At 39.8% G+C, this 22314-nt stretch overlaps 1 protein-coding gene and 2 non-coding genes across 9 annotated transcripts in view; 1 reads left to right on the top strand and 2 right to left on the bottom strand.

Moving 5' to 3' along the window:
* NFIB (nuclear factor I B) overlaps positions 1-22314 on the bottom strand; it is a 266788-nt gene that overhangs the window by 203001 nt on the left and 41473 nt on the right. The gene's annotated exons all lie outside the window — the stretch shown is intronic.
* Positions 14172-14243, top strand: TRNAH-GUG. Its single transcript has one exon. It is a non-coding gene; the product is annotated as a tRNA-His (tRNA).
* On the bottom strand, positions 20264-20335 carry TRNAH-GUG. The gene has a single exon. It is a non-coding gene; the product is annotated as a tRNA-His (tRNA).

Raw genomic sequence — 22314 nt, 5'->3', positions numbered from 1 at the left:
TGATGGAGTCTCCATTCGTGGAGATAGTCAAAAACCAACTAGACGCTGTCCTGGACAACCACTTCTAGGTGTTTCTGCTTGAGCATGGGGTTGAACCAGGTGACCTTCAAAGATCCCTTCCAAGCTCAACTGTTCTGTGATTCCGAGCAGGTTTTCCCCATAGGAAATGGTGGCATAATCTACTAATCCCATCTTGTTTAACAACAGCACTTTTCTACTTTTCCAGTAGTTAGCAGCGTTATGGTTAGATAGGAAGAAGTGGAAGGCAATATGCAAATGGAAACATGTAGCTATGCTTAAACACACTATCCTCCTCTAACCATGTAACCAAGCAAAGGGTTCCTGCAGTTACCTTAAAGACAGTTTTGGTCCTTCCTCACTTTCATTTTTGTTGTTTCTTCATTGTGTGCATATTATGGGTCAAAATTTAAATCACTTGAATAAAACCCAAAAGGGTCTAGTTATGTAACAATCAGTTATTAGATTGCTACAAAAATCATAGGAGTTAGATGCAGTGGGATTTATGAAAACCAGCTCCCAGAGGGTATAACTTTAGATGTGCAACATAATACAATTTAATAGTGAACATGCTGTTCATCTGTTTTGGAGAAAAGCTAATCTTTCCAAGAAAGCTTTCTAGGCATTATTGGTCACAGTTCCTGGTAAGGACAGAATGTCACAATCATCTATGCAACTTTGCGATTTGGAGCAGAAACATGTCACACTTATTAGAAGCTTCTCAGTTCGTACACATCAGTTAGCATATGCTGAGTCCAGGGACAGCAATGATCCAAAGGAGAAACACTATTTAAACTGGGCACATTTTGTCATAACTGGCTTTTGTTTTGTACCAAACTTTGAAAAATGAGGGCTTTTTTTTAGATTGTGTGAATTGCAGTGTCATCGAATGTAATTATTCTGATTTTCATGTCATTTGGTTTTTTTCCTTAAGCAACTGCTGGAGACTGAGGATTATATAATAACTATAACCACATAGTTATAACCATCTAGTAATATTTATAACCATATAATTATAATTAATAAATATTATACAGTAAAACTATGATGATATGATCATAGAATCATAGAATGGTCTGGGTGGGAAGGGACATTAAAGATCACCTAGTTCCAACACTGCGGCCATGGTCAGGGACATCTTCCACTAGACCAAGTTGCTCCAAGCCCCATCCAACATGGTCTTTGAACAGCTCCAGGAATGGCACCTCCACAACTACTCTAGACAAACTGTTCCAGTGTCTCACTACCCTCGCAGTAAAGAATTTCTTCCTGATACCATATCTAACCCTACTCTATTTTAGTATAAAGTCAGTAAAACAATAATCTCATCTTTCGTTAAGAAAAGAGCATCCCAAAATGTAGTTGCATGGTTCTTTCTCCCCTTTTGAGCAGCCCTTCAAAAAATGTGCTCTCTTGCTGTCTTAATGGTTTCACATAAAATCTCACAATGTCTGAACAGGTCTCAGGATTTTGAAAGACAGGGCTGAGCAATTTTTCTGCTGTGACAGAAAAGAGATGTGAGGTATACCAAGCAGCAAATTAAACTCTTCAGTGCTGAAAGAGACATAACCAAATTTCCTTTACTATTAAAAATCTTAGTTTCTTTTCACAGTAAGGACTGACTTTCTAATGACTAGTGAAAAACACTGGTCTTGAGAAAGGCATCTTTGTCCGTTTGAACCCAGTTGTATTCATCAGTGCTCCAACACTCCTTGCAGATAATACTTTCACATCTTTTCCTTTAAGTGGTGCTTTTAACAAGCTAGATGAATAAGAAAATCTACTTTCCTGAAATGAATGGCAGAGCCCCAATCACTGTCCAGCCCTCATCCACAGGACCTAGGCAGATTCATATTCTTTTCTGCAGATCCAGCAGAGGGAGCATCCAGAAAAAAGTGCTCAATTGAAATAACAAGTTGTTTAAATTTTGGGGAAAGAACACATTGCCTAACCACATGAAAAAAGTCAAAATTATATGAAACAAGTTACTAAGTCTTAACAGACAAATCATTTGGAATGATTTTCATGCACAATTGTGTAATCTAGTAACACAACACAAAAAACCCCAAACCAAACCAAAACAAAACAAATAACCAACCAGCAAACCCCATGATCTGTGTTTGACTGTAATAATATTTTCATTGTGCTACATTTTCAGTCAAAATGAAGTCTAAAATCAGGATCAATTCTGTCATTTCAGTCACCATAAAAATGTATGTCATGACAGGCATGGCAGTTACCTCTTTCTGCTTAAACTTATTATTAGTACAGGGCAATAGCATCTAAGTAAAACTATGGAACTGTATTGGTTAATACAGAGGAAGGCTTTAAATACTTCCAACCTATTATCGTTGTTCAGACTGTGGTTAGGTGTTTGGGTTTGAGACACATTTAGGAGATCACTATACTTGCTGCTGTTAAAATTATACACCTATTGTGGTTGACCTTCTTACATTTTTTCCATCTAAGATTTGAAAAGCATCTTTCCATTAGCCATGATAATTTACTTTATTGTCTTGATCTTACAGATATCAAAAATAATGTTGTCTGGATTTTACAGATATGAAAAAAAAGGATTTGTAGTTAGACATCTTGCTGAGGACTGGGTGAGAACAGAGAAGAGAATTCAAATACCTGGTCTCTATTTGGTTTGCTCTCTCCACAAAATACCACAGTAATGAATGCACTGCAGACTGAGGACACTGATAGCGTGCTGCAAAATGGGGAAGATAAGGTCATGTTTGATAAACATTTCTTAGTGTTGGCTATTACAGAAGAAGTGATTAATTGCCTCTGACTTATATTAACCTTTTCAGGTTATATCCATTTAAGACAGCTCACATAATTATTTTTTGGTAATTACTTGATTGCATAAGTATTAGGATTGTATAACTGTAATTGCTACTAATGCATCCTAAACAAAGTTCTTTAATTATGCTTAGGAGTATATCTGATTTTGAAATGACACTGACATATCATTTATATTATTAACATCTCAATATCATAGGCAATATACTATCTCTTCTGAGAAACAGAGATTTGCTAACATTAAGAAAATACATCCTCACAGTGCCTTTGAGGGTCAATTTACAGGTGTGTTCTAGTTTTGGCCAGGACCCAGAGGTTTATTCCATACCACTTTACACCATTGCCAGGGGAGGGGGCAAGGTACTCACGGTCTTCCAAGAAGAAGGGTGAAAAACCAGTGGCATTACCTGCCACTGTTCATGGTCTCTAGGTCTATGGTCAGCATTTTTGCATTTGGATCACCCTCTTTTCCATACTTTTGTTGTTAATATTGTTGCTGTTACCATTTGTTTTATCTCATTGTTGTTTACAGTAAACTGTTCTTATCTCAACCCATTATCTTCGCCTTTTGTACCTCCAAATCTCAACTCCATCCTGCCGAAGTGGCTAGGGGAAGGGAAATGGGGAGTGAACCAGAAGCATCTGATTTAGAAGAGTCTCAGTAGGGTCACTGAATTGGGAAGTACCAGTCCTAAACCACGACAAGGTGAAAAAACAATCTGCAGATTAAATGATATGCCTGCTGCAGTCAGCTGATGCAAGCCTATGGCCAACCTTCTTTTCATATTGCTGACAGGTGAGGTATCAACCATCCTAGCACAGAGGAGCTAGGTTAGTATTGCTGTTCCCTGTCAACATTCTCCAAAATCAGAAGTGTTTATGTCTCACTCATAACTAGTCTTTCCCACCATGAAAGATGTTTAGAGAGCACGTGTCATCCTGAGGGCCCAAGGAGAGGATGAGCACAAGGCTGGTTATGCCAGTGGTTGTGAACTGGTTATAATCTCTGGTGAAGGTAGTGGTGATTAACAGAGGAGGGAGGCAGCAGTAAACCCAGTTCAATTACAAACAGAACAGGATGTGAAGCTGCAATCACTTTGCAGCCCCAAACCTTATGAAAGCTCTTTCCTCATCACATGTTTAAGATGATTCTGATGTACATCAAAAAGAGAAAGATAGGAACATGGTGAGAATTATGTGGCAAACAGCACTACTGCTTACAGAGAAAACCTGGTGTCACTTTCCTTTTGGCAACACATACAACTACTTTATTCCCAAAACCACTATCTATTAAAGGGAGATTTTCAACGAAACAAATCAGATAATATTAATGAAAATCTGAATTCTTCAAATATTCAAAATGTAGACATAACTGGTTAAATCACTATGAAGTAACAATCCTCTGTTTAGAGGATCAATTTAATAGCCACTGAACAGATTTTAATAGTTTTTAATTCAGTTCTGAGATTCAGTTTATAATATTATCCAATTCCTAGACTGATTTTCAACCTGGTAATAACTTAACATTTTGTTATTTCACAGATATAATTTGACCAATTGTTTGAGCTTTTATAAAAGTAGGTATTCTCTAAAAATGTTCAAACAGCTCTCTCAGACCATTCAAATGCAGAGAAAAGCATCATGAATTAAATTTCTGAAGGAAGTCAGAAGTTTGACATTATTATGCCTGTTTCTTATGAGCTCCTGCTAGCTAAAACATAATTACCAGACAAATATAAGCCAAATAATTTTTATATTCTGCAGCTTTGGAACATAACAAAACATCATGAATATGAGATCTTAACAAATTTTAGCTGAATGTAGAGCCTTAAAAAAGGCAATTGGGGATTTTTTTAACAATGTATGTGTGGGGTTTGGTAGAATTTTTTTGGTTTATTCACTTGTTTGCATTCAGCAGATACAATAAAAGACCATATCACGGAGTGTAATGTCTTTGTAACTTTAGGACTGAAAACACTACAAAGTTCTGCCACCTCCAGAGTTTCAAAGGCCTCTATTAGAAGTGGCTCTCATTTTTTCATCCTCTGAGCAGCATTTTTCTTATTCCAAATAGCATATTGAAGAAGTAATTAGCACAACAAAATCTGATTATAATAATATGAAGACCCTTGTTTTAATGCTAACCAATGTAATATTTTTTAAAGTTTTCTGGTTTGTTACCAGGAATAGAAAATGAATTTATGTAGGATTTATAGTGCAGGTTGTTGAGCTGGTCCTTTAGGTAGATTTCACCACACCCAATATAAGGGTCACAACTGAATTAACAAAAGCTTTCCCTGGAAAGATAAAGGGGTACAATAAATAAAAGAAAACAAAAATTACAGTATATTTTCATTGTAATCCAAGAAGTCTCACAGAAGCAGGAAAAGTGCTAGCATGTTTGCGGTCGACATTTGACAGTTGCCAATGGGATGATGTCAACAGGGAAATGAATTTGAGTTCTCATGGGCACCCTGGTACACTGCTGTTATCTCATTGACTAGTAGTATTTTACCAGCCTGGTGCTTTAGATTGTGTTGTCAGCATTATACAGAATGAACTTGTGATATACTTATACCATCCACTATGCCTGTGAGGTTGTTTAAAAAATCTTTATGTCTGAAGAAAACTTACGAGGAAAACAGATGAGGAAAGATTTTTGATAGCCAAACAACAGCAAGAATAGTCCTACATAGATTATGTACAAGGACTTGAACATGGGATGTTCTGAGCAATGTTCTGGTGATACCAAGGTTACCTTTCCTTGAAAAAAAACATTTGTAACAGGAGGGGCAATATCCCTAAAAAGGACATTAGATATCAGAGAAGAAACCTGAAAGCATCTGTACAGAAGGTGAAGCACCGTTTCAAGCAAAATTGTACTAAGATTTGACCAATTTGCACAACAGTTCATATCTGCTTATGGATCTGCTTATGGACTATCTTGTCTTTTATTAATTTCTTATTACTTGTGTTGTGACATGATTTTACACTGGAAATCGTGACCTACAGGAGCACCTGAAAGACAAAAGGAATCTGTGTGAGTTCCTTTAGGAACTGGTAGATGTTTTTTGTTTCCTGCAACTGCAATGGGTGCAGTCTGATAGCTGAAGGTAAATGCTTAGATATAGCAGCAAAATTTGTAAAGTTGCTTCAGCCACAGGTGCTATGAGCTGACAACAGTAGGCAAATGTGGCTGTCATCATATATCTATACCTTCAGGACCTCAAGGCAAGACCCCCTGGCAGAGATTAATATTTCTTCTGATCCACACACTTCTGATGTTTCCTAGGAATGGCAATATATTGCTAGAAGCATATATACTATGCTGCTAATGACTATTCATGTATTAGAGGAATTAAGCGACTAGCCATTATGATAAAGATTTCAGGAAGCCAACAAAGTGTTTTGAAGTGAAGAAGCACAGGACTTGAGATGCACAGAATGAAAAACCAAGGCGTTCATATTTGCTGGTTGATGCTAAGGAGGACAATGCTGCCTAGACCCAGGTGAAATTACAAGGTGTTTGGCTGTAGAATTGCAACAAAAAGGTCATTTCATGCTTTGTTACATAAGTCTCTTGATGGAAATCTTTATATTGGAATATTTGAGAAAAACCTGTTTATTTCCAAGAAGAAAACGTCAACCTTATTAAAAAATGTTGAGGTTTCATATGCACCTTGTTTTACAAAAGCTAAGCTTCCAAGAGTCTAATGCATTTTCAAATAATTTTTCTTTTTATAAGCAATCTCTTAATTAAAAAAAATGGCTTTGTAATCCTTTTCCTATTTTGAAAGATGATCAGGTACCATCCATGATCAGATTCAATCTGGTTATAGGATTGAAATTATCAGATAAGTATTCCCTTGTAACAGCTGGTCTGAAATTTTTGCCAGTCCTCTGTATAAGAGAGGTGTGTAAACATTTCTTTTGTCTTTTTGCCTCATGGTTATTCTTTCCAAGAACAAGCTGTAAATCAAGTTAAATGTGGCTTCTGGAAAATTTCTCTCACTACTGCCATAGTTATCATAGAATCAAAGAATAGTCTGGGTCGGAAAGGACCTTAGAGATCATCTAGATCCAGCCCCCCTGCTATGGGCAGGGCCACCTTCCACTAGACCAGGTTGCTCCAAATCCTATCAACCTGGCCTTGAGCATTTGAATGGGGCATCCATAACTTCTCTGGGCAACCTGTTCTGGAGCCTCACCACACCTACATGCTTTTGTAAATAGCCTCTCTCCACCTCTTTTGTAGGCTCCCTTCAGGCACTGGATGGCCACAATTAGGTCACAACGAAGCCTTCTCTTTCCTGGCTGAACAAACCCAATTCTCCCAGCCTTTCCTCATAGGAGAGGTGCTCTGGTGGAAAAGTTTCTTCTGAACAGATGCAGTACAGTACTGTCTGAACAGCCAAGCCATCTACATTTGTTTGGCTGCTCTGCACTCTAACACCCAAAAGTCAGAATTTTGCAAGTGGGTCTTTTTTGTTTGTTTAAAATGGTGGCCTTGACTGTACCTATCTCTGTATCTACATCAACTATGAGTACAAAAGATAGGATTTCAAACCAGAAGTCTCCTAACAGTCTGTTCCGGTCTGACATGCTCATGACAGAGGGACATATCACCTCTAAACTGCTTTAGAGCTAGAACAACCTTCAAAAATAAAAAAAATAAAATTAATACCAGTCATGAATTAAGACAGATTTTGTCATATGTGTGCCAGACAGACTGAAACAGCTGGATGTGATTGGTGCTGGCTTTCAGTATCTGCTCTTTTTCTCCTCTGGTTTCTTTTCAACATTATGTGAGTCATGTTTCTGCACCAGAACTCCAACTCAACAGAGTAATAGGACATTTTATGGATTTCCTCAGGATCACATATGTCTAATTTGCGAGACAGGTTTACTTAAAGGTAGGTTTATTATCCAGTGTATTGTTTAGACACTATAAAATTCATATCTAAGTAAAAAAACATTCACTAGCTTTTACATTAAGCCAGTACTTGTTGGGGTCCCTCCCCTGCCGTGTAGCCCTGGCAGAGGGGCCCTGAGGGCACAGACACGGGGCTTCCCTGCCCCTGCTCAGCCTCGTTCCCATTGGTTGGTTTGTGTTCCCTGCGCGGGCAGAAGGACCCTTGGTCCCGTGACTGGAACAGCTCCTGGGCAGAGCTCCGGCCATGCGGCTGGAGAAATAAACATCTCTGAAACAGCTATCAAGAATCTGTCTGTCCATATATATTTCCTTTCCACGGGACTCCTGGTTTGATATATGCACGTTGCAGTATCCCCACTGCAACAAATGGTGGAGATTTGAGAGCAGAACGATCCCCGATCCCTAAGCGACTGATTTGTGTGAGTAAACCCTGGAAACTTTGGATTCCTCTTCTTGGTTTTGCTTTGCTATTCCATATCTAAACTATGGAGGAACCGTGGGAAGACTCTTGGCTCTCAGAGCCGCACATGGACATTTATCTTAAACTTAAAATGATTCTTGAACAACGATTTATAAATTTTAGCTTGATTCAAGCTCAAAAAGAACTGAAACACTTCCTGGCATGGTTGTTTAAGAACTTTTTCTATGTTTCTTGGGATTTAATTCTTACCAAGGGCTTTTGGAAAACCGTTTGGACACAGTTAATATTGGAGTCAAAATATATGCCGATGGAAGAATATTTTCGTGAATATTATTTAGTTACCGAGACTGTTGAGCAATGTCAGCTGTGTCCTGGTGAAGGGAAGCGTGGCGCAGGGACCGTGCGGCCCAGGCCACGTGCACCGAGTGCTCTGAGAGCAGCAGCGAGGCAGTTCCCGCGCGCGGGCGGAGCCACGCGAGCCGCAGTGTCGGCAGCGGAGCGGGGAGCGGCGGGACCCGGCGGTGCCCGAATGGCCCCGTGCAGCGCGTGGTGGAGCGAGCCCCGTGAACGCCCGACTGAGAGGGGCGGCGCGCGGGCGGCGGCTGGCGGCGATGGCGGTGGAGCGGAGCCGCGCCCAGCCGAGACACGCGCTGGAGCAGGGCGCGGGGGAGTCGTCGCTCGGGGGCCCGGCCGAGACGTGGGTGCAGCGCCCGGCAGCGGCAGCGAAGCTGCGACCAGAGGAGGCGACGCACGGAGAACTGAGCGGCACGGCCCAGCCCGGCCCGCACGGCCCCGAACGCGACCCCGGGAAGAGCGCGCAGGCACCAGCAGCCCCGACAATTCCAACACGGGAGCGACCGAAAGAGACAGCAAAGACGCAGCGAGACAGAAAACAGCAGCCACTCGGAAAAAGGAAAAGATCATAGCAACTAAGACCTTAGGGATAGTAAAATGGTATAATGTTAAGCAAAATTATGGTTTTATAACAAGGTGTGACAACCAGCAAGACATATTCGTGCATAGAACTGCTATTAAAAAGAATAACCCTGAAAAATGCATCCCAAGCTTGGGAGATGGAGAGGTGGTGGAATTTAATATTGTACTAGGGAGAAAAGGGTTACAAGCATCGCAGGTCACTGGGCCTGATGGTGTTCCTGTAAAAGGCAGTATATATGCAAAAAATCGTAGTCATGTTAGACAATATCTCCATTGTAAGGCCCCCCCTACAGTTTCCCTTTCCTAATCCCACCTTTCCCTTTTACCCTATGTCCTATTACCCCCAATGTATTCCCAATCCGTTTTTTCACCCATGGTTTCCCTCACAAAACCATGCTTTTGCCAATTGTTTCCCCAAAAATCCCTTTCCAATGCCGAGTGGGGGATGAAAAGGGGGAGGGAAGAAGTTAAACCCTCTCCTGCCTCAGTTTCCCCACAAAGCATGCTCAGAGTTCTGTCTCCCTTCTGTCAGCCCTAAGATGTTCCACAGAATCTGTTTGGACATTTAAAGACTCAGGAGGGTGGCTTGTTTTGTTTTGAATCTGTTCTTGTTATGTTTATCCAGTTGTTTTCATTCTCCTTTTATTAAAATAAAACGGATGAGGTGTTGGGGTCCCTCCCCTGCCGTGTAGCCCTGGCAGAGGGGCCCTGGGGGCACAGACACGGGGCTTCCCTGCCCCTGCTCAGCCTCGTTCCCATTGGTTGGTTTGTGTTCCCTGCGCGGGCAGAAGGACCCTTGGTCCCGTGACTGGAACAGTTCCTGGGCAGAGCTCCGGCCATGCGGCTGGAGAAATAAACATCTCTCTGAAACAGCTAGCAAGAATCTGTCTGTCCATATATATTTCCTTTCCACGGGACTCCTGGTTTGATATATGCGTGTTGCAGGATCCCCACTGCAACAAGTACTGACATGAGATGAGAAATTAATTTTAAAAGTGATTTTAAATTATGAGATATTCATCATCAAACTCAGGTTTTGATAAAGGATTTTTAAAAAAACTTTATTGGAAAAGACACTAACACACTTCAAAACCGAATCTTTTTTCTGTCTAATGCTACATTGCATACATACCCTAAGCATTCTGCAGTCTGCATTGAATTCTCATAAAATCTACCACACATAACAACTCAGACAACTAAAAAATAAGTATAATTAGAGGCTCAATTTCTACATTTTGAATAGTTGCAGAGATAATACTGTGTTGCAAGCATTTAGTTTAACCACAAGAACTTTTCAGGCTAATTTAGTGATTCCTTGTCTTTAGGATGATTGCAATGAAACTTGGTTTATCAAAGAGTTTGCTTTGGAATGCACACCCCTTAGGGAGGTCCACTTACTTTTCTCAGAAAAGTGCGCAGGCCTTAGCAGCTGAGTTAGCTCTTCTGCATCCATAGCATAGCCCGGGAAGAAGTCTCTTACTCTGGGGCTGTTTTGATGGAAGTTGTGTTACTATTTAAGTGTGCAATAACCCATAGCATGTATCCATGCTCTCCTTTACATTGCTATAATTACACGGGAACCGAAGTTCAGTGAAAATTTAAGTCATGATACACAAGGAAAGAAAGGCAGTAACATAAGGTGGGTGACACAGTGAGGGGATTTTACTAGCAGCAACAGCAGAATCTGAACTGTAGCAGTAACATTTCCTGCAATGTTGAGAACTGTACCACAGATGACTCCACAGATGCCTTGGGGCAGAGGTCTGCTCCACCACTGTGAGTTAGAAGACCCATATACCCAAATGTGTGTCTTGCTGTGCCCTAATAGCCACACACCGAACACAGAAAAGATGACTTTCGCTCAAATCTACTTGCCTCTGAGTTTTACCTTATTCTGGAACCCTCTTTTCTTTGATGTTGCCATTGCTTGTTCTAATGTAAAGCAGCCTTACAACCCTATGAGCACAGCTAAGTTTCTTCTGCTTCTGCTACCAAGTTAGGCCCAACCACTGGATCATTTTTGAATTGAAGCACTGGAAAAACAGTGTGTCAAGATTATTTCAAAGAGACCTGCTGGTGTTCAGTACCATTAGGTCAAGATTCTGAACTTCCAAATGGATCAAGGTCTTACCTAAATTTCAGCAAGTGCAGGCAATTAAAGAAACTAACATGCTATCAAACCAAATAATTCCCGGAGGCACATGCTTTGTATTCAGACATGCTGACAAGTCTAATGTGACAGGTTTTCCCTTGATGCCAACAGCAACTAGTCATGTTTTACAGTTACAAATGCACAAAATGAGTCAAAGACAGAAGCTTTCATTCTTACCTAGTAATGTTGCAAACATGCTTTTCAGTTCAAAACATTATAAAAATCACTCCTTTTCTTGAATGACACACAGTACCATGCAATTAGTAGCTTTGCACTGGGTTTTCTGACAAGAATATGGTTTATTTTCAACAAAAGAGACTAATGGAGGATGGAAGCAAGAGAGAGAGATTGCTGGGCTGAAAGTAGGCCTTAAATATGAAGTGGATAGGGATTTTATCTACATTAGACTATGCACAAGTATTACAGATATAAAAGTCTTTCATTTAACACAAAGTTTTACAGAGAATTGCAATTAAAGCTATGCACACATGTTTAGGTGCAGAAATGTGGCCCTGTGCACTGATAAAATTATTTAGACCTTTGGATCAAATCCAGAACTGCAAATACTGGGAGAGAATAAAATCCAATAAATGGAATTAATTTGCAACACAATTGTGAATATTCCCATTATTATTCCAACACATACAACCAGGTACATTGGACGAAGATATTTAAAAAAAAATAAAAATAAAAGAAAGAAAAAAAAAGAAAAATATTGTGGTTTGAATACAGTGGTAAACTGACATATTTAAATTTATTTCTGGCTGCTAGATAGCCAATTCCTTTTTTCATAATCACTTGGAATTTGCCTGAAACAATGTAATCTATATTCATTCACCTTGGCAAAATGAGAAGCTGGAAAATTCCAGGAAATCTTGCTAATCCCATTTAAACATTCATATCCGTGACTGGGTACCTTTAACTCCCAGGAAAAATATGGCACACACGTGTGCTGGGCAAGATGCATGTTATAAAGCCTTTTTCAATTCTGAAAACATAGAAGAAGTCTTTGTACCAACTAAGATGCTCAATCTCTAGCTATTGCTTACTTCTCTGGTTCACACAGACTTTGTGGGTTTTGACAGGGAAGATTGTCAAGTTTTCAGTATCCCATTTCTTGGCACTCATGGACTCCCTCTGCTCAACTGCCTGTGCTGTTAAGCACATATATACATTTCAGAAATGTTAAAAAAATATTTTCAAGCACTGACATTTTATTTTTGGTTAACAGGTTTGGGTTGCTCTTATTGTTGGGGTTTTTTCCCTTTCCTGAGGATCTGGATCATTGAGGCTGCCTGGTCCCTCTGGAAATCTCGAGTACCACAATGACTTGAGCAAGGCCAGCCACAGCGAGTTGCTCAAGACCATATTGAGTCAGGTTTGCATACCTCAAGGAGGGAAACTCCACAACCTCTCTGGGCAATTGCTGTTTAACTACTCTCACAGTAAATAAGTTTTTCTTATATTTAAAAGGAATTTCCTTTATTTCAATTTCTGCCCATGACCTGCTGTCCTATCACTGCATACAAAATATAGGAGCCTGGCTCCAACATCTTTACCCTCCCATCAGATATTTATGCACATTGATAAATTCCCCCCCCCTAAGCCTGCTCTTCTTGGGTGTAAAAAGTCCCAGATTCTCTGTTGAAGCTGCAAGCCCTTCATCATCTTAGTGGTTCTTCTGTGAACTCACCCCATCATGTTCACGATTCTATTGCACCCAAGAGCCCAGCACTGGCGACACCACCCAGATGTGTCCCACTGGTGCTGAGGACAGAGAGAGGGTCACCTCTCTTGACCTGTTGTTATGTTCTGCCTGATACAACCAGGCTGGCTTTCAGTCTCTTTGCTACTAGGGCACACTGCAGGCTCATAGTCAGCTTGGTGTCCATCAGGATTCCTAGGCCATTTCCTGTCAAGCTGCTCTCCTGTTGGTTAGCCCCCAGCATGTGCAGGTGCATGGGGTTGTTCATCTCTGGGTGCCGGGTTTGGAACTCTCACTTGTTGAGTTTCATGGAGTCTCTGTCAGCCATTTCTCCATCCTGATGAAGTCCCTTGTGATGGCAGACAACCATCTGGTGTATCCACCAATTCCTTCCACTTTTTTAACTAATTAACAAAATTGTGAAGATACTTGGTATTATCAATCTTTGCTTGCTATCACTGTCAGACACAGAATTAAAAAGTGAGACAAAATGGCAGATATTACATCTTTAATAAGACAATTATTAGAATAACTCTACTAAGAACACTTGTGTTTTGAAACATTAACTCTCAAACCTGAACAGAAATCCTTCTTTAATGACACACTTCTGTCAACATTTGTTATTTTACTAGATTTGATATTTTTCTGCCATGTCTGTTCAAAACCTGTCACAATCTGCCAGCTTGCTGTGACAGTCCAGTGGCTGGTTCTATGCGCTATGTCTGTGGCAACTTTGGTTCAAATCTGGCTTACAGCAGGAGGGGAACATGTGTTTTCGTGCTTCCTTTTCAACAGCTTTTAAAATAATTATGTAACTTCGAATGTACTTTCACCAGGTTTTCCCCCATTGCTTTCTGGAAACAGAAAGAAAAATCACAGACCAAAATTACTGCACGTTTGAAGACAGATGTTGGCCAAATAGAAGGCAATGGAAGATTTCATCAACAGACTGCAGTTGCCAAAAGGAGCAGGAATATTTTTCTGCCACCATAACATTTGTGCCTGTCTCTGGCATGTATTCTGAAGGCAGCGCCGTTTTCAGCTGAGGGATGCCCGGGGGTGCCGCGATAGCAGTGGCCACGCCGGGGAGGGTGGCCGCAGGTGGCATGTTATAGCCGGCCCACACTAGGTGGCAATGCTTGCGCGGCTCTGCAAAGGGGGACAGAAAACACTGCATTGGACATGCCCTTCGCAGCCTGCCGTGATCGTATAGTGGTTAGTACTCTGCGTTGTGGCCGCAGCAACCTCGGTTCAAATCCGAGTCACGGCACGGTGGAAACGGAGTTGTTTTAGTCCTCACGTTTGGGCCCTGGTGCTGGAGACGGCACCGGGGAGGTGGCACCCACGCAAACCCTCCCTCGGCAGTAACTGCAGAAACGACTTCAGTGTCTGATGCACAGAAAAACAGGCGAGAGAAAGCAGTAGGCGCACAAAAGAAAGGTTCATACAGCTCATTGCTACCCGATAAGGCGGTTGGCACTCTTTGCACCATGAGTTTTTTGTCTCCTCCTGTGTGATTTCAAGAAGATCACACAGATGTTGCTGTACTAATGTTGTCTGGGACAACTTTTTCTCTGATTTCACACTGTCAGTTTTTTAACAAATGTCCCTGCCCTCTCCCAGCAAACATTGATTTCTCTCTATGATCTGTGCCCAGGGATTACCCACCACAAAGGAAAATTCCAGAAGAATTTTTCCAGAAAGAGCAGCAAAAGAGGCATGAAATTACATGCAAATTATTTCTTTACTGTGAGGCCATATAGTATCTTTACTCCAATAATTATGCACATATGAGACGAGTAACCAATAGGAGCAAATGGAAGACATCGTGTATAGGTATAAATTTGATAAAAGAGAAGCAAGACACTGCTGGAAGTGCAGTGTCCTTTTGGGGGGGAAGGATGATGCAACTGAGAGGATTCTGCCACAAGGCAGAAAAATGGCCTAATAAGATTCTCAGTTTTTCAAAGCAACATTCATTCCTCCTGCCTATACTGCCTGGTGGTCATTTCTGTCTATTAAGGCAGGGGTGCTAGGGACCAGTGATTTTCCAGTGTGAAAATGGCAAGGTAAGGAAGCTGCCTGAAAGGCACAAGGGAAGAAATTTTGAAGAAACACTGACAAGGGCCTATTGTTGGCACTTTGTATACTGTCTGAACCATGTGGTAACACAGTTCTAATTTGTTATTAATAGAATATGCTCAAAAATTTATCAACAAACTTAGATTATGTAACCAATTGTAATTTTATCTGTAGATAGCTACACATGTTGATGACTGAAGTAAAAACTGCTCATTTTGACCAAATTATTTCTTCATACTGAAGCACATGGCCTGACTACAGGTAAAAAGAAGAAACAGGCTGAAAAAGGAGGAAGAACAAGTATTAATTTATGACAAATGGATTTATTTCACAGTTTCTAACAGCTGAGGCCAGATTCTCAAAAGCTTTTCTTACTGAAGATAGTGTATGTCCTTCTGAGGTCAAACACTATTTAGGCAACAAGACAGAGTCTTCACAACTCTTGGCAAACTTCCTTCAGCTGTCTGTCCAGAGCTAAGTAAGGAAGCGAGACTGTCTTGAAACTATTAAGATGAAAAGGGTTTTAAAGCAGGGTTCACATAACCATGAAGACCAGCAGGGAATATTTAATTCCATTAAACCCATCTATCAGCAAACAAAAATAAGAATGACCTTATGGTAAAACAAAGCTGGTGAATCAACCACAAATCTCTCTCTAGAAATTACATTTTTGTCTTTCTGGAAGACTTCATGTTTCTTGTATCAGGCCTTCTAGAGTTCTTTTGCAATTTATTTTTAAGTCAAGCTCAGTTCTTATGCAAAGAACCCCAACAACACAGCCTTCAAAACATATTTCCTAAGAGAATTTTCTATGATATGCTAGCTTTCTTGCTGTTGCTTTACCAAAATTATTCAGACTTTGCTTTCTCAAGTGTAACAGTAAAATACCAATTTATCCCATGTGGTTTGAATACAGATATCTTCATGGCTGTATCATAAGGAATTTTACTTCTCTGTGCCAATACAAAGGTCAGTACACCTCCTCACCTTCAGCTGCATGGTAAATAAAAAAAAAGTGCAGGTCCAAGAACAAGCACATCCTAGTATGCCAGATTTTCCTAGAGTTTAGACGCAATTATGGAGGGTAAAATAAGAGGTTTGCTACTCATATTAGGGAACAACAACAGAAAAAAAATCATTATTTGAGGAGACTGGAAGCACGAGATCTAAACTTGGAATTCAGGAATCCACAAGAAAGAAGTTACCAGAAAAATTGAGGGAAGTCTGTTGCTGGCTCCATGCACAGTTTTCAGGTACAAAAGGCACATAGGTGCTGGTTTTGCAGCACAGAGACACTGATTATGTTAACATTACAGACTGTGTTATGAAAGATGATTTTTGCTAATTAGCACAAAACATCAAAACTATACTCTCTTCTTAAAGATTTTTAAAGCACTGTGTTTTGAGATCCTTTTGGATGGAGGCTTTTTTGTGGTACAGAAGGAATTCTTTTGGAAGCAGTATCACAGCGTTGTATCCTGAGTTGTATTTGGTGCAGAGAAACCACACACAGCATTTCTGCATAAAACAGTGGAGGAAAAAGTTGTAAAACATTAAGCACAAGAATTAATTTCATGAAGCTTTGTGAAAGTGATATTTATCTTTCAATTGTTTTGAATCTGAATGAAAGAGCTGATTATGTTTCTGTGAAATGAGAACTTGGAATTTTAAGATGAAAACACATAGAGAAATAAAAACAACAACAACAACAAAGTGAAACATAAACCATTAGTTAGGTTTGGAGACATTTGGTGTGTTTGTATTTGTGCTGAGATTTTTGATGAAAAAGTAAAATGAGGCCCTACTCAGTAGCTTGAATTGTAGTGCAAAAGGTTGTAAGATTCAAATATGAGTCAAAGCTTAACCCAAAGCAGTACAAGTCAAAAGCTTAAAAAATTGAACAATGGTCTTTACGTGTTCTGGTCCAGCTCTCTCCAGTGCTGCAGCTGCTGAAGCATTATGAATAAGAAGCAGTCTCATTTAGGGATGAGGACATGCTTTCTTTCAAGAAACACCAAAGACAGATTATGAGAACAGAACTGCAACATCAGACATTGTTCATGTAGTTCTGTTTACACATCAGGCTCAGGAATCTCTCTGTCTGCCAAATTTTTCCCAATTACTACCCATTCTGCAATAATAGCCTGTAAACTCAGAGCTGAATTTCCAGAGGTAAAATCATCCCACCTGTGAAGTGAATTCCTGGCATTCTTTGTTAAAGCACAACCAGGTATTTAAGGTTTCAGAAGTTCTTTTTACCACATATTTCCTTTCAAAGAGTCTACTTGAACACAGCCTTTTGAAAGGATTTCAGAGGGGACCTATAAATTTTTAATATGAGCTGCACTCCTGTTAAGAGAATGAAAAAAACAGAATTAATTTGATTTGATGACTGCAGATTCAAAACAGTCACTGCCTTCTATCCTGCTCAACCCCCAATGTGGACATCAGACAGGATACAACTTCGCTGCTCTCCTGAAAAACAAAGGAAGAATAACAGTAACCTACAATAGCTTCTATTAATGTTTCAGAAGTTTTTCAAGACTTTCCCTTCAGTGCTGCCTTTTTAAAAATTAGGTGTCTTTCTCTGTAACTTAAAAAGTCTAGCAGTTTTAGCCCTAAACAACAGCTAATGTTAAAATACAATAACAAGAAACAAATCTCTCCCCAAGAACTTGGTGAGTACATCACAGTTTTTAGTTTCAGTGCCAGGAAGCAAAGTACTTGTGCTGGAGATGTGGAGATAGACATCTCCGTGTCCTAAAGATTTTAGATCTTATGCAGAATGAGCCATGCATGAGAACAATAGCAAGCACAAAATGACATGGGAGAGCTGCAAAGAAAGACATGTACTCTCTTCTCCTGCCTTGTTTTTAAATAACTATTAATTTCACGCTTGCTTTCAGCTTGCTGCCTAAAGGTAGAGAAGGCTGCTGAAGTGAACCCTTCTCTCTGGCCTCCAAATCGTCCTTAGACATTAAAAAATTAGAACTTCAGAAACAAATTATGTAAGCCTGTTAATATTTTTAATATATTATTATTATTTAGACCACTGCTTCCATCTGGATAAGTGTTTTGTGTATGTGTGTGCTAGACATGATGACCTGCATATTCCAGAAACATGCAGGCAATTCTTTGTGTAATTCAAGGTTCAAAATCAGTTCCAGGATAACCTCTTTGTGTTTCCTAGTCTGCAATCCTGTTATCCTTGGAAACTCTTTTGCACTGAAGTTTTTGTTTTCTTTTTTCTAATGAGAAGGGAAAATTGATAAATATTTTCTCAGGAAGTGGAATGTTGGGAGCCATCTGCACTTGCATGCTTATATTCCAAAATGAAGCTGGTTTTTAATTGTCACTTTCTTGTGAGAAGAATAAATAACTGCAGGGGGAAGTTGTAAGAAAGGTCTGATACCTGCCTACACCATTCTTGATCTCAGTTTATAGCATGACCATTGAGCTAGCAAAACAAATATTGGTATCCGAAATAAAATAAATCAAACAGAATAACCACTGTTTCCCAGTAAGTCATCATAAAACAAGACTAAATTTTTTGAAAAGTGATCTTGGAATTTTTCTACTGTCCTATTGAAATGCTTCAAAATCATCAATATTACTATAATTAGAAATAAGGTAATATTTAGCTACAGATGAACACTGGATAGAGAGAAGTCAGTTCCAGGGAGGTTGACGTCAAGCAGGGGTGAACTTTGAGTGCTTTAGCAGCCTCAGGATGATGCATGAGTAGAGCAAAATTTGAATTTCTTTTTTAGGACTTAATTCACTAGGACTGTTTAAAGAGTATGTGCACCTGTGATGAGTTAATTTGGTATTTCTGGATTTCATAAAACCTAACTCAGCAGATGACATTTCTGAAAGACTACAGCAGGGATAGAGTATGAAAGATCATCCTGGTCTCTTTCATGCTAGTGGATATTTCTAAATTGCTTTCTTTTGGGAAATCAGTCACATCTGTCTCATCAATTAGACCAAGAATTCACAAGCTAATTGCTCTGACATGCTCCTAAAAGGCTGAATGATATTTAGACAGGAAATTGAAGGCCAATCAGAGGAATAATCATAGATACTTTAAAAACACAACACAAAGAGCTCATGTGAACCTGAGGAAGGTCATAACATGCCAGTGATCACTAGTCTACTACACTAAAACTGGGACACCTAAGCCCACAGCCTCCAGAGGTGAAGTGCCCTCCCAGGCATGCAGGGCTTTCGTTTTTCCTGACAGTGGTGCTAAAAAAGATTTGTTTCGCTTCCTCACTCATACCTTTAGGATGGTAAAGAATTTTCCTGCTCCCTTGGAGAGAAAGGCACCTGTCATTCACACTCTGAAGCAGCTGGCGTGTTGTGTGAAGCTTGAATCCATCTGGGCTTCTTGGAGATGTTATCCATTATAAAGGTGCTGATGTCCCATCAGATGCAGCAGTGAGAGAAAAGCGGTGCTTGCTCTTGAATTGGCTCCATATCAAATAAAAGGACCAACTACCAGAAACTCTATTCAGTAGCTTTCAAATTATTTGATTAACTCATAATAATGATGTTTTATAGATGTAGTTACTACCAGTTATGTAATTTTTTTGTTTGGTTATTGCACAAACGGCTTTTAGTTACCATAACCAATTCACTAAATCAAAATGGTAATTTTAGAAATCTTCATGCTGAGAATCTGAGGTCATACTGCTCAGTGAAACAGGACAGTAAAATTACACACTGTTCCTACTACAAAAACAAAGAGAATCAATAGAAAAGTGATGGTTCCTCTTCTCTGTCACCAGCAAAGACCCTCTGCTAGCAGCAGTTCAGGCCTAGGTAAGCAGGATTTCCACATCTACAACTGTCATATTTCCAAGCAGTTCAGGTTGATTGCTTTATTAGAATGGGAAATTAGGAAAGATCAAAACCACAGAGGCTTCATAGCTCGGTCCAGACATTAAGTAGCTGTAATGAGTAAAAGTTCCATGGTCACTATGAGGCTGCATTTATCAAAATATCCATAAAGATTAAATTTAAAAAATCCCACTTGGCAACAGGATTTCTGAATTAATACTTATGCCACATACTCTTTTAGAAAAACATTCTTATAAAAGTTACAGAGCTTCTAATTGCTTTCTCATCTTAGTCTTAGACATCACTAATAGATTACTTTTGGTATGCAATCTGTAATTACATCTCTTCAAAAGATAAACCACCCCCTGCCGTGACTCGGATTTGAACCGAGGTTGCTGCGGCCACAACGCAGAGTACTAACCACTATACGATCACGGCAAGCCATCAGAAAACTCAAATTAAAAGCGAGAATTTTTTCCCCTGGTGCTCTTTTAAATGTTATATAAATGGTGCCACCTGCAGTTTACACTGAGTGTTAGCAGCAGCTTTTTCTAAACCTTAAAATTAACTGCTGTCATCTCGAAATTGCTTCCAGACTTATTTTTCCTTATTCGTAATAATCCATGCTTATCAGAATTACCTAAACAAAGGCTCAGGATTGTTATAATATACTTTCTCCTTCCCTTAAAAGTCTTTTCAGAGACGGTTTTTTTCATATTTTGTCAGTAGTAGGGAAGGCAAAGTCATGACAAGAGAAAAGTCCCACAGGGTAGATACAGATTTAAGCAAACGATCAAAATCTATTGAACTGAAAATTACATTTGATTAGCTGAACCAGGTATGATTGATTCTGGTGTAAATGTTTTTATTGATGGACATCATCTTCCTTACTTCTGCCATAAGCACAGAACATAAAACATATCTTTTCCAGAATTTATGTTACCTCTGTGAAAGAATATGCTCAAACACTACAGATGAAGTCTGAGGGGAGTAAGTCTTTTGCTTCTATGAATGAAGACCATCACCTAGTGTAACACTGAAGCTGAAGTTCTGAGTAGCACTTGCCCTTTTACAGATATTCAGAGAAAAGAAGACTGCAAACAACATTCAAGCAGGCAGAACAGCAAAAAAAATTACTAGCTCTTTCAAATGAAAGCTGCAGCAGAAACCAAGTTATATAACATAAAGAAAGATTAAAATGAGGAAAAAGAATAATGGGCAAGCTCCAGGGCACTCAAGTCCTGTTCAGAAAATGCAGGCTGGTTTTTTGTGCTCACCCTCTCCAGTTATATTCATTATTTTAATACAAAATATTGTCTGCTTAACAGCCTTGGAGAGCACAGCAGCACCACCACTGCAGTGGTACATGTCCCACTGAATCTCTGAAGAAGGAGAAAGACATACAAAAAAACTTACTAGACTGTAATATACGAGACCACTGACATGTCTTCAGCATGTCTTCAGCATGTTGAGATGTGGATTTACTCTGGATGAAGGTCTGCAGAGTGGGATAATTCATGAGTAGACTGTGCAAAAGAAACATCAGCCTGGGACTTTAAAATGCAAACTTACTAAACAAACAGACTCTGCTCCTCTCTGGTCTGCTCTGCTCTGCCTGAGGAGCAGAGGCTCCCACTGCCTCGTCAAACACTGGTACCTCTAGCACTCACATGGAGGCCCACCCTGCCAGTGGAGCTGCAGGAGAGAAGGAGAAATTCTGGTGGTTGGTGGGGGCACTTGGAGCAAAAGGGTGCTTTAATGGTAGGTTGGACTGCTGTACTTCACCCTACAGCCTTCCCCGATATCTTAGTGTGACTAGAATAGCATTTTTAACTCAGGGGTCAGCATACCCTTCCACAGGACAGGAAAATGGCATTGCTCAACATCATGGAGGTAAACAGCCTAGAAAAAAAATTGTTCAGTAGCATCTTCTCTGAAGTTTCTTGTTGTTATAGACCGGAAAGTAGAGCTCTCAGAATATTTACTGCATTTCAATATGTATGGTTTTAAATAACTTTAGATTTTCTAATTTCAGATCTTGTTATTACTGGTTACCTGTCTCAAAGTAATGAACAACTTAGGTTTTGGGTCAGCTTCTCAGAACATACAGATTTCTCCTAAAGACAGAAGTCAAGTAAACATTATAGGTATACGTTTTTGTCCATGGCATCCCCCTTCAAAACAAGGGCATTAAGTAAAAATTACTGCAGAATACCGTGAGGTGCTTTATAGCATGATAATCAGGAGATGATGGAGATTTTAAATGTGATTTAAATACTTGTGGCTGTGATGAGACAAGCTTCTTGCAAACTCTGGAACATGCATTGCTCCACTATAGTGTCACCTCCCATCTCAGTCATAGGGGTGCTTTTATTTTTGCAGCAGCAAAACAGGTTTGCTAGGTTCCCCTCAAAAAG

The sequence above is a fragment of the Corvus hawaiiensis genome, chromosome Z, assembly GCF_020740725.1.
Source record: "Corvus hawaiiensis isolate bCorHaw1 chromosome Z, bCorHaw1.pri.cur, whole genome shotgun sequence".
In the NCBI taxonomy this organism is placed as follows: Eukaryota; Metazoa; Chordata; class Aves; order Passeriformes; family Corvidae; genus Corvus; species Corvus hawaiiensis.
Note: the sequence above shows the minus strand (reverse complement) of the source record. Positions and strands in the feature narration are given on the sequence as shown.